Source organism: Ceratotherium simum, chromosome 9 (assembly GCF_057802395.1).
Source record: "Ceratotherium simum simum isolate JZ-2026a chromosome 9, ASM5780239v1, whole genome shotgun sequence".
Taxonomy (NCBI): Eukaryota; Metazoa; Chordata; class Mammalia; order Perissodactyla; family Rhinocerotidae; genus Ceratotherium; species Ceratotherium simum.
Window position 1 is genome coordinate 13,977,627 of NC_141908.1, and position 14,251 is coordinate 13,991,877.

The window sequence follows — 14,251 nt, forward strand, 5'->3', positions numbered from 1 at the left end:
TCTCTTCAACAAATGGTGTTGGGAAAACTGGATAGCCATATGCAAAAAAATGAAAGTAGACCCTTACCTTACACCATACACAAAAATTAACTCCAAATGGATTAAAGACTTGAATGTAAGACCTGAAACTACGAAACTTCTAGAAGAAAACATAGGCAGTACGCTCTTTGACATCGGTCTTAGCAACATCTTTTCAAACACCACGTCTGACCGGGCAAGAGAAACAATAGAAAAAATAAACAAATGGGAGTACATCAAACTAAAAAGCTTCTGCACAGCAAAGGAAACCATCAACAAAACGAAAAGACAACCTAACAATTGGGAGAAGATATTTGCAAACCATACATCTGATAAGGGCTTAATCTCCAAAATATATAAAGAACTCATGCATCTCAACAACAATAAAACTAACAACACAATTAAAAAATGGGCAAAAGACCTGAACAGACACTTCTCCAAAGAAGATATACAGATGGCCAACAGACACGTGAAAAGACGTTCAAAATCACTATCAGGAAATGCAAATCAAAACTACAATGAGATCACCTCACGCCCGTCAGAATGGCTATAATTAACAAGACAGGAAACAACATGTGTTGGAGAGGATGTGGAGAGAAGGGAAATCTCATACACTGCTGGTGGGAGTGCAAACTGGTGCAGCCACTATGGAAAACAGTATGGAGATTCCTCAAAAAATCAACGATAGAACTACCATATGATCCAGCTATTCCACTGCTGGGTATTTATCCAAAGAACTTGAAAACACCAATTTGCAAAGGTACATGCACCCCTGTGTTCATTGCAGCGTTATTCACAATAGCCAAGACTTGAAGCAACCTAAGTGCCCTTCAAGGGACGAATGGATAAAGAAGCTGTGGTATATATACACAATGGAATACTACTCAGCCATAAGAAACGATGAAATCCAGCCATTTGTGACAACATGGATGGACATTGAGGGTATAATGCAAAGTGAAATAAGTCAGAGGGAGAAGGTCAAATACCGTATGATTTCCTTCATTAAGTAGTAGATAATAACAGCAATAAACAAACACATAGAGACAGAGATTGGATTGGTGGTTACCAGAGGGGAAGGGGGGAGGGAGGAGGGTGAAAGGGATAATTTGGTACATGTGTGTGGTGATGGGTTGTAATTAGTATTTTTGTGGTGAACATGATGTAATCTATGCAGAAATAGAAGTACAATGATGTACACCTGAAATTTTTACAATGTTATAAACCAATATTACTGCAATAAACAAAAAATTTAAAAAAAAAACATTTATAGCAATGTTTACTATGTGTCAGACACTATTCTAAGCAGTTTGCAAATATTAGCCCATTTTGTCCCTATAACAGTTCATTTACAGATGAAGAACAGCTGACGTAGAGATGTTAGATTACTTTCCCATAGTCATATAGATCATAAGTAGCAGAGCTTAGATTTGAATCTAGCCAATCTGGTTTTAAATCTGTGATCTTACCCATGTTACATTTAATAATCATCAAGAAAGAACTAAAAGAGTCAACCTGATTATAACAAGTGTTCTTTAACTCTTGCTCAAGATACCTGGAACCATAATACTCAAAACCAAATGGCTACAGATTCAATTCCTCGTGTAAATGGCAGAACGGACGCTGATAAAATAAGCCTCTTGACTTCTATTTTTCTGTTTCCCAAAAGCTGCCCAATTTTTGTTGTGATATGTGTATTATTATAAGATACTTTTTACCATAATTCCTAACTTTCCTGGCATAAGGAGTATTTTATTTTTTAAGGTCAGTTTGCATATCTATGAATTTCCTAGTTTTCATCTTATAGGAAATTTCAAGTTATTATAATTCCAACTTTAGCTGGAGTTAAATAATTAACTGGAGTTCAATGATTAACTCCATCTAAAGTTAAATAAGTTAAATAATTCACTTTTATGGCAAGGCTGGGAGATTCCATGATTCCCAACAGAGAGCTGTATACATTTTATTGCAAGATTCCCAAATTAAACAGCATGTGAGTGTCAAATAAAGAGATGAAAGAGAAATTTTTTTTTTGGTGAGGAAGATTAGCCCTGAGATAATATCTATTGCCAATCCTCCTTTTTTAGCTGAGGAAGGTTGGCCCTGGGCTAACATCCGTGCCCATCTTCCTCCAATTTATATGTGGGATACCTGCCACAGCATGGCTTGATAAGTAGTGCATATGTTAGTGCCCTGGATCCAAACCTGTGAACCCCGGGCTGGTTCGCCAAAGCAGAGCTCATGAACTTAACCACTGTGCCACCAGGCCAGCTCCTGAAAGAAAATTTTTAAAACATCTTACTTCACCAAATTTTAAACAGTGGTTGCCAAATATATTGCTCTTTTTTGTCACCAGTATCAAACGAAGAATCATTTCTGGTTCTGTTTTGTTTATACAAGCCAATGGCTCTGATTGAATTTCATTTTAAAAAAAACAAAATGTTATCAAACTTCAAAGGTTTGCTATTTTTTCCTGATGGCAAAATACTTATTTTTGAACTTTTCAACCAATATCCAAGTATTCTTTTTTCTGTCTTGAGGTGTCCTTCTGTCCTATTTCAATTTCCCTCAAGTCTATATATTTATTCAAAACTCAGGAGACATTGAACCCCATATAAATTATCTATAGTGACAAGAAAAAAGAATTATCCTGAAGGGCATTAATCTAGCTTCTCTATATTATTTAGAAATATTTTGCAGTAAAAGTTGCAGTGAAGTTTGTTTTTGCCAGTATTTTGTTTTGCATTTGTGAGAGTTTTGCTGTTGATAAAATTCAGTCAGGTGAAATGTTAGGAAAATTATTGATTACATAATTCCTCATGAGCAAAGCTATCAATATGATCAAATATAAGTTGTTCATGTACTAAATATATTTTTAATTAAAATGTTAACTTAAGTCATAGAATCTTTTGTTGTCCATGAGATTACAGTCACTTCAGGATTCATACTTGATATTACAGGTTTTAAGGAGCAATATGTAATTCAAAAAAAAGAAGAGAGAGAAAGAGAGAACTAAGGAATACTCTGTCATAACGCAAAGACTTTTGTCACTACTGAAGAAAAGATTTAGCTTTGTTGGTGATTAAATTGTGAGGAAAGACATTCTCTCTTTTGTGATTCTATACTGAGATTCAAATTAATTTATTTTGCTTTAAATAATTATCCATTGCAATAGATATAAATATATTAAAATCTGAGAGATTAGGGCAAGATACTCAGTATTTTAAAATTATTTTGCTATATCAGAAAACTATTGCTGTAATCAGAAAACATATTTTAGTTTCATTTCTCTTAATAAAATCAATGTAAGAACTGTTTCCTAAACCATTTTAAGCAGATAATAGCAAAAATTCTTCTCTTTTTATTTATATGACAAAGCTTTTGTATTAAAATATTCATAATGTTTTAGTTTATCATATTAATACCAATAATTTTCTAAGTGTGATTAATGTAATGTATTTAGATAAATATGAAATATATAATACAAAATAACAGTCAAAAATTTAATTATTAGAATATTAATTATTAATAAAAATGACATCCTAAATTTACAAAACTAGCAATGATTGATAGAAAACAGAGACAATTCAGATTGACACAAATAGCATAAAATATTTCGAATCAGAGGAAACATGTCTAACTGTTTTATGTACTTTATTTGGAGGTCTGTTTTGTGAAATAATATATAAATGCCTCTTTTTACTGGGATTTTGAGAGATGGATACTCAGTCATTTGAGTGACCTATTCTTTTTATCTTTGCCTTCACCATCTGCTGCCTTTTAGTTACAACCTTTAAAACGAGCATATTTCACAGCAGTGAAAGGGAACAGAAAGATGCAAATTCTCATTATGCATAAAAATATTCTTACCGCCTGCATTAATGGTGTTTCACTCATAAATATCTTTCTCACCCTCAAAATTGTTTGTATTCATCACACTTTCTGACTTGATTTATTGCATTCCTACCCATTTGAGTGCCTGCACTAAATTATGAACTTATAGATCATACCCATATAAAAATGATTATTTAAAATATCTTAGTCATGTTTATTGTGGGAATACAGAAAAGCAAAAAGAATATCCTCAATTTCACATTTCAAAAGTAAATATTCTTCTTCTAAGTGTGCATGTGCACATGTGTGTGTGTGTGTGTGTGTCTGTGTCTGTGAAGGCAAAATGGATCTTACTTGAGAACAGTTCCTACCTGTGCTCCTTTCTAAATTGTGTTGGTGGACATGGATTGACAGATGCTTCAGACAATTAATTATTGAGGAATATAAATCTAGGTGTCTATACTGAGGTTGGCTCATTTGAGTGGGACAAAAATATGGTCAGCCAGTAATCCAATGGATGAAGGAAGAGAATTTTCACTGTGGTGAAGGATTCAGATAAAACTAGATGACAGTAGGAATCTGAATGAATGGAGTGAAGTAAGGTGAAAGAATGAAAGGAAAGATACAATTAGAAGAAACAGAGAGGAGAGTCAAGATGGCAGCGTAGGCAGACTCTGAACTCACCTCTTCCCGTGGACACAGCCAATTTACAACTACTCGTGGAAAAATTACCCCTGAGACAGAACTGAAAACTGGATAAGAGGAACTCCTGCAACAACGGACAATCCTAAGTGGGGTAGAAGAGGCAGAGACTCCCTTCCTGAGAGGAAAAACGCTACCTTCACAAGCCACCAGCTTCACGACGCCGGGAGCAGCTCACAGGCACGCAGCCTCCCAGGAGGCGCAGGGTCCTGAGCCGGGAGCACCCCGCTGTGGGCATTTTGTGGACCCAGCACAATCGACACCAGCGGCATAATATCTGACTGTGCCTGCTACTAAAACATTGGGGAGTACCCCCAGAAAACCCGGTTCACAAAGAAACTAAAACTGGCTCTTAAAGGGCCCGTGCACAAACTCACCCGTTCCAGAAAGCATCCTAAAATCACCAGAAAGAAAGGTGCACAGTACTTTGGTGACAAGAGACTCACCTAATAGGCCCTGAGTGCATCTCGGTGAGGGGTGAGACCTCTCCAGGGACTGGGACATTGGCGGTGGCCATTGTTGTGGCCTGGTGTGAGCGTGCTGACACAGACGCCATTGGAGTTCTCCCTGAGGCCTGCTAGCCCAGGGTCTGCTCCACCCCCTAGAGCACCAATTTAATCCAGCTCAGCCAGGGCAGGCAGCCCAGCCTAGAGACTGGCCCCACCCAACAACAAGCCCTCAGGCAACGTGTGGGCCTGCATAGATTGGTGACTGGATTCTCAGCAGCCTGGCAACTGAGCCGATTTGAGCGGGGCAGGGTGTGCACAAGGAGCAGGTGGAGAGTGTGGTGCCGTGGCGGAGTGTGTGGGGCTCCCGCTGTGGAGAGACTGGGTCCACTTGGGGAGGTGGGGACGCTCACATGGGGCAGGACTGTGTGGACTGTGTGTGTGGACCTGTGGGCGGCAGGGCTTGTCAACTGCAGAAGACTTGTGCTTCTCAAAGACCCACATAGGAGGTTTGCCCCACCTTCCAAAGCCTAAAAAAGTTGGGTGCTCCTGTGCCTGAGGCCAGCCCCACCCAGCTGCTAATCCTCAGAGAGCTGACAAGAGACATAATAGGCTAGAGGCTTATACCAATTGTAAGGCCCTGAGCCTAACAACCTGCCACGCTGGGGGCCTACTCACTTAAAAGAAATACTGCAACACTAATGTGGTATTAGAACTTACAGCCAACTGTGCTGGGGTGCCCCACACCTGATAAAGAGACTGAAGGGCCTACAACAACTGCAAGCAGCTGAGCATTACAACAGCTGGCCAGGAGCATAACTCAGCCTCCCTGGGCACCTACAGGGAGAGCAAACAGGCCACAACAGAAGGACACACGTAGCCCACATAGGGGTCACCCCTGGAACATTGAGAACTGAGGGAAGCACACTGGAAGCCTCCTAAGGCATCACATACATAAAGTCACCTATCCAAGAGCAGGAGACGTAGCTGACCTACCTAATACGTAGACACAAGCACAGGGAAAGAGGCAAAATGAGGAGGCAAAAGAACACATTCCAAGTAAGGGAACAGGACAAAACCCCAGAAAAGGAACTAAGTGAAACAGAAATGAGCAACCTACCTGACACAGAGTTCAAACTAAGAGTGTTAAGGATGTTCACTGATCTGGGGAGAAGAATAGATGAACTCAGTGAGAATGTCAACAAAGAAATGGAAGATATAAAAAAAAAACAATCAGAAATGAAGAATACAATACTGGAAATGAAAAATTCATTAGAGGGACTCAAGAGCAGAGTAGAGGATACAGAAGAACGGATCTGTGAGCTGGAAGAAAGACTAGAAGAAATTACCCAAGGTGAACAGGTAAAAGAGAAAAGAATTAAAAAGAGTGAGGACAGTCTAAGGACCTCTGGGACAGCATCAAGCACACTAACATCCGTGTTACAAGTGTCCCGGAAGGAGAAGAGCAAGACAATGGTGCAGAGACTCTATTTCAAGAAATAATAGATAAAAACTTCCCTAACCTAAGGAAGGAAACAGACATCCAGGTACAGAAATCACAGAGAGCCCCAAACAAGATAAACCCAAAGAGGCCCACACCAAGACACATCATAATCAAAATGTCCAGAATTAAAGATAAAGAGAGAATCCTAAAAGCCACAAGAGAATGTCAAGTTACATACAAAGGAAACCCCATAAGGCTATCAGCTGACTTCTCAGCAGGAACCTTACAGGCTAGAAGAGAATGGCACGATATATTTAAATTTCTAAAAGGAAAAACTTACAGCCAAGAATACTCTACCCAGCAAGGGTATCATTCAAAATGGAAGGAGAGATCAAAATTTTCCCAGAGAAGCAAAAATTAAAGGAGTTTGTCACCAAGAAACCAGTGCTAAATAAAATGATCACAAATTAGGCCACAAAACAAGTCTCCATAAATTTAAGAAGATTGAAATAATACCAAGCATCTTTTCTGACCACAACGGTATGAAACTAGAAATCAACTATAGGAAGAAAATCAGAAAAGCCACAAATACGTGGAGATTAAACAAAATGCTACTGAACAATGACTGGGTTAATGAAGAAATCAAAGAAGAAATCAAAAAATACCTGGAGACAAATGAAAATGAAAATACGACATGCCAGAATTTATGGGATACAGCAAAAGCGGTTCTAAGAAGGAAGTTTATAGCGATACAGGCCTATCTCAACAAACAAGAAAAATCTCAAATAAACAATCTAACAATGCACCTAAAGGAACTGGAAAAAGAAGAACAAACCAAGCCCAAAATCAGTAGAAGAAGGGAAATCATAAAAATCAGAGCAGAAATACATGAAATAGAGACCAAAAAAACAATAGAAAAAATTAATAAAACCAAGAGCTGGTTCTTTGAAAAGATCAACTAAATTTACAAATCTTTAGCTAGACTCACCAAGAAAAAAAGAGAGAAGGCATAAATAAGTAAAATCAGAAATGAAAGAGGAGAGGTTACAACAGACATCTCAGAAATACAAAAGATTATACAAGAATTCTATGAAAAGCTATATGCCAACCAATTCGACAATCTGGAAGAAATGGATAAATTCTTAGAATCATACAACCTTCCAAAACTGGATCAAGAAGAAGTAGAGAATTTGAATAGACCAATCACCAGTAAGGAGATCGAAACAGTAATCACAAACCTCCCCAAAAATAAAAGTCCAGGACCAGACGGCTTCCCTGGTGAATTCTACCAAACATTCAAAGAAGACTTAATACCTATCCTTCTCAAACTCTTCCAAAAAATTGAGGAGGGGGGGAAGCTCCCTAACTCATTCTACCAAGCTGACATTACCCTGATACCAAAACCAGACAAGGACAACACAAAAAAAGAAAATTACAGGCCAATATCACTGATGAACATCGATGCAAAAATCCTCAACAAAATAATAGCAAATCACATACAAAAATACTTTAAAAAGATTATACACCATGATCAAGTGGGATTTATTCTAGGGATGTAGGAATGGTTTGACATTCGCAAATCAATCAACGTAATACACCACATTAATAAAATGAAGAATAAAAATCACATGATCATCTCAATAGATGCAGAGAAAACATTTGACAAGATACAGCATCCATTTATGATAAAAACTCTGAATAAAATGGGTATAGAAGGAAAGTACCTCAACATAATGAAGACCATATATGAGAAACCCACAGCTAATATCATCCTCAATGGTGAAAAACTAAAGCCATCCCTCTGAGAACAGGAACTAGACAAGGATGCCCACTGTCACCACTCCTATTTAACATAATACTGGAAGTCCTAGCCAGAGCAATCAGGCAAGAGAAAGAAATAAAAGGGATCCAAATTGGAAAGGAAGCAGTGAAACTGTCACTATTTGCAGATGACATGATTTTATATATAGAAAACCCTAAAGAATCCACCAGAAAACTTTTAGAAGTAATAAATGAATATGGTAAAGTTGCAGGATACAAAATCAACATACAAAAATCAGTTGCATTTCTGTACACTAACAACGAAGTAGCAGAAAGAGAAAATAAGAATACCATCCCATTTACAATTGCAACAAAAAGAATAAAATACCTAGGAATAAACTTAACCAAAGAGGTGAAAGATCTGTACACCGAAAACTATAAAACATTTCGGAAAGAAATTGAAGAAGACACAAAGAAAAGGAAAGATATTCCGTGCTCTTGGATTGGAAGAATTAACATAGTTAAGAAGTCCATACTTCCTAAAGCCATCTATAGATTCAATGCAATCCCTATCAAAGTTCCAACAACATTTTTCACAGAAATAGAAGAAAGAATCCTAAAATTTATATGGAACAACAAAAGACCCTGAATAGCTAAAGGAATCCTGAGAAAAAAGAACAAAGCTGGAGGTATCACACTCCCTGATTTCAAAATATACTACAAAGCTATAGTAACCAAAACAGCATGATACTGGCACAAAAACAGACACACAGATCAATGGAATAGAATCGAAAGCCCAGAAATAAACCCACACATCTATGGACAGCTAATCTTTGACAAAGGAGCCAAGAACATACAATGGGGAAAAGAAAGTCTCTTCAACAAATGGTGTTGGGAAAACTGGATAGCCATATGCAAAAATGTGAAAGTAGACCCTTATCTTACACCATACACAAAAATTAACTCCAAATGGATTAAAGACTTGAATGTAAGACCTGAAACTACGAAACTTCTAGAAGAAAACATAGGCAGTACGCTCTTTGACATCGGTCTTAGCAACATCTTTTCAAACACCACGTCTGACCGGGCAAGAGAAACAATAGAAAAAATAAACAAATGGGAGTACATCAAACTAAAAAGCTTCTGCACAGCAAAGGAAACCATCAACAAAACGAAAAGACAACCTAACAATTGGGAGAAGATATTTGCAAACCATACATCTGATAAGGGCTTAATCTCCAAAATATATAAAGAACTCATGCATCTCAACAACAATAAAACTAACAACACAATTAAAAAATGGGCAAAAGACCTGAACAGACACTTCTCCAAAGAAGATATACAGATGGCCAACAGACACGTGAAAAGACGTTCAAAATCACTATCAGGGAAATGCAAATCAAAACTACAATGAGATCACCTCACGCCCGTCAGAATGGCTATAATTAACAAGACAGGAAACAACATGTGTTGGAGAGGATGTGGAGAGAAGGGAAATCTCATACACTGCTGGTGGGAGTGCAAACTGGTGCAGCCACTATGGAAAACAGTATGGAGATTCCTCAAAAAATCAACGATAGAACTACCATATGATCCAGCTATTCCACTGCTGGGTATTTATCCAAAGAACTTGAAAACACCAATTTGCAAAGGTACATGCACCCCTGTGTTCATTGCAGCGTTATTCACAATAGCCAAGACTTGGAAGCAACCTAAGTGCCCTTCAAGGGACGAATGGATAAAGAAGCTGTGGTATATATACACAATGGAATACTACTCAGCCATAAGAAACGATGAAATCCAGCCATTTGTGACAACATGGATGGACATTGAGGGTATAATGCAAAGTGAAATAAGTCAGAGGGAGAAGGTCAAATACCGTATGATTTCCTTCATTAAGTAGTAGATAATAACAGCAATAAACAAACACATAGAGACAGAGATTGGATTGGTGGTTACCAGAGGGGAAGGGGGGAGGGAGGAGGGTGAAAGGGATAATTTGGTACATGTGTGTGGTGATGGGTTGTAATTAGTATTTTTGTGGTGAACATGATGTAATCTATGCAGAAATAGAAGTACAATGATGTACACCTGAAATTTTTACAATGTTATAAACCAATATTACTGCAATAAACAAAAAATTTAAAAAAAAAACATTTATAGCAATGTTTACTATGTGTCAGACACTATTCTAAGCAGTTTGCAAATATTAGCCCATTTTGTCCCTATAACAGTTCATTTACAGATGAAGAACAGCTGACGTAGAGATGTTAGATTACTTTCCCATAGTCATATAGATCATAAGTAGCAGAGCTTAGATTTGAATCTAGCCAATCTGGTTTTAAATCTGTGATCTTACCCATGTTACATTTAATAATCATCAAGAAAGAACTAAAAGAGTCAACCTGATTATAACAAGTGTTCTTTAACTCTTGCTCAAGATACCTGGAACCATAATACTCAAAACCAAATGGCTACAGATTCAATTCCTCGTGTAAATGGCAGAACGGACGCTGATAAAATAAGCCTCTTGACTTCTATTTTTCTGTTTCCCAAAAGCTGCCCAATTTTTGTTGTGATATGTGTATTATTATAAGATACTTTTTTACCATAATTCCTAACTTTCCTGGCATAAGGAGTATTTTATTTTTTAAGGTCAGTTTGCATATCTATGAATTTCCTAGTTTTCATCTTATAGGAAATTTCAAGTTATTATAATTCCAACTTTAGCTGGAGTTAAATAATTAACTGGAGTTCAATGATTAACTCCATCTAAAGTTAAATAAGTTAAATAATTCACTTTTATGGCAAGGCTGGGAGATTCCATGATTCCCAACAGAGAGCTGTATACATTTTATTGCAAGATTCCCAAATTAAACAGCATGTGAGTGTCAAATAAAGAGATGAAAGAGAAATTTTTTTTTTGGTGAGGAAGATTAGCCCTGAGATAATATCTATTGCCAATCCTCCTTTTTTAGCTGAGGAAGGTTGGCCCTGGGCTAACATCCGTGCCCATCTTCCTCCAATTTATATGTGGGATACCTGCCACAGCATGGCTTGATAAGTAGTGCATATGTTAGTGCCCTGGATCCAAACCTGTGAACCCCGGGCTGGTTCGCCAAAGCAGAGCTCATGAACTTAACCACTGTGCCACCAGGCCAGCTCCTGAAAGAAAAATTTTTAAAAACATCTTACTTCACCAAATTTTAAACAGTGGTTGCCAAATATATTGCTCTTTTTTGTCACCAGTATCAAACGAAGAATCATTTCTGGTTCTGTTTTGTTTATACAAGCCAATGGCTCTGATTGAATTTCATTTTAAAAAAAACAAAATGTTATCAAACTTCAAAGGTTTGCTATTTTTTTCCTGATGGCAAAATACTTATTTTTGAACTTTTCAACCAATATCCAAGTATTCTTTTTTTTCTGTCTTGAGGTGTCCTTCTGTCCTATTTCAATTTCCCTCAAGTCTATATATTTATTCAAAACTCAGGAGACATTGAACCCCATATAAATTATCTATAGTGACAAGAAAAAAGAATTATCCTGAAGGGCATTAATCTAGCTTCTCTATATTATTTAGAAATATTTTGCAGTAAAAGTTGCAGTGAAGTTTGTTTTTGCCAGTATTTTGTTTTGCATTTGTGAGAGTTTTGCTGTTGATAAAATTCAGTCAGGTGAAATGTTAGGAAAATTATTGATTACATAATTCCTCATGAGCAAAGCTATCAATATGATCAAATATAAGTTGTTCATGTACTAAATATATTTTTAATTAAAATGTTAACTTAAGTCATAGAATCTTTTGTTGTCCATGAGATTACAGTCACTTCAGGATTCATACTTGATATTACAGGTTTTAAGGAGCAATATGTAATTCAAAAAAAAGAAGAGAGAGAAAGAGAGAACTAAGGAATACTCTGTCATAACGCAAAGACTTTTGTCACTACTGAAGAAAAGATTTAGCTTTGTTGGTGATTAAATTGTGAGGAAAGACATTCTCTCTTTTGTGATTCTATACTGAGATTCAAATTAATTTATTTTGCTTTAAATAATTATCCATTGCAATAGATATAAATATATTAAAATCTGAGAGATTAGGGCAAGATACTCAGTATTTTAAAATTATTTTGCTATATCAGAAAACTATTGCTGTAATCAGAAAACATATTTTAGTTTCATTTCTCTTAATAAAATCAATGTAAGAACTGTTTCCTAAACCATTTTAAGCAGATAATAGCAAAAAATTCTTCTCTTTTTATTTATATGACAAAGCTTTTGTATTAAAATATTCATAATGTTTTAGTTTATCATATTAATACCAATAATTTTCTAAGTGTGATTAATGTAATGTATTTAGATAAATATGAAATATATAATACAAAATAACAGTCAAAAATTTAATTATTAGAATATTAATTATTAATAAAAATGACATCCTAAATTTACAAAACTAGCAATGATTGATAGAAAACAGAGACAATTCAGATTGACACAAATAGCATAAAATATTTCGAATCAGAGGAAACATGTCTAACTGTTTTATGTACTTTATTTGGAGGTCTGTTTTGTGAAATAATATATAAATGCCTCTTTTTACTGGGATTTTGAGAGATGGATACTCAGTCATTTGAGTGACCTATTCTTTTTATCTTTGCCTTCACCATCTGCTGCCTTTTAGTTACAACCTTTAAAACGAGCATATTTCACAGCAGTGAAAGGGAACAGAAAGATGCAAATTCTCATTATGCATAAAAATATTCTTACCGCCTGCATTAATGGTGTTTCACTCATAAATATCTTTCTCACCCTCAAAATTGTTTGTATTCATCACACTTTCTGACTTGATTTATTGCATTCCTACCCATTTGAGTGCCTGCACTAAATTATGAACTTATAGATCATACCCATATAAAAATGATTATTTAAAATATCTTAGTCATGTTTATTGTGGGAATACAGAAAAGCAAAAAAGAATATCCTCAATTTCACATTTCAAAAGTAAATATTCTTCTTCTAAGTGTGCATGTGCACATGTGTGTGTGTGTGTGTGTGTCTGTGTCTGTGAAGGCAAAATGGATCTTACTTGAGAACAGTTCCTACCTGTGCTCCTTTCTAAATTGTGTTGGTGGACATGGATTGACAGATGCTTCAGACAATTAATTATTGAGGAATATAAATCTAGGTGTCTATACTGAGGTTGGCTCATTTGAGTGGGACAAAAATATGGTCAGCCAGTAATCCAATGGATGAAGGAAGAGAATTTTCACTGTGGTGAAGGATTCAGATAAAACTAGATGACAGTAGGAATCTGAATGAATGGAGTGAAGTAAGGTGAAAGAATGAAAGGAAAGATACAATTAGAAGAAACAGAGAGGAGAGTCAAGATGGCAGCGTAGGCAGACTCTGAACTCACCTCTTCCCGTGGACACAGCCAATTTACAACTACTCGTGGAAAAATTACCCCTGAGACAGAACTGAAAACTGGATAAGAGGAACTCCTGCAACAACGGACAATCCTAAGTGGGGTAGAAGAGGCAGAGACTCCCTTCCGGAGAGGAAAAACGCTACCTTCACAAGCCACCAGCTTCACGGCCGCCGGGAGCAGCTCACAGGTACGCAGCCTCCCAGGAGGCGCAGGGTCCTGAGCCGGGGAGCACCCCCGCTGTGGGCATTTTGTGGACCCAGCACAATCGACACCAGCGGCATAATATCTGACTGTGCCTGCTACTAAAACATTGGGGAGTACCCCCAGAAAACCCGGTTCACAAAGAAACTAAAACTGGCTCTTAAAGGGCCCGTGCACAAACTCACCCGTTCCAGAAAGCATCCTAAAATCACCAGAAAGAAAGGTGCACAGTACTTTGGTGACAAGAGACTCACCTAATAGGCCCTGAGTGCATCTCGGTGAGGGGTGAGACCTCTCCAGGGACTGGGACATTGGCGGTGGCCATTGTTGTGGCCTGGTGTGAGCGTGCTGACACAGACGCCATTGGAGTTCTCCCTGAGGCCTGCTAGCCCAGGGTCTGCTCCACCCCCTAGAGCACCA

At 37.2% G+C, this 14,251-nt stretch overlaps 1 long non-coding RNA gene across 2 annotated transcripts in view; it reads right to left on the bottom strand.

The window, feature by feature from the left end:
* The window catches only part of LOC147916239 (uncharacterized), a 72,253-nt gene extending 67,098 nt beyond the window's left edge, over positions 1-5,155 (bottom strand). For both annotated transcript variants that reach the window (XR_015553094.1, XR_015553095.1), the window contains exons 1-2: positions 4,998-5,155; positions 2,221-2,289 (exon numbers count right to left, since the gene is read on the bottom strand). This is a non-coding gene — a long non-coding RNA (uncharacterized LOC147916239). The remainder of the gene's footprint in view (positions 1-2,220; positions 2,290-4,997) is intronic.
* Positions 5,156-14,251: the final 9,096 nt, after the last annotated feature.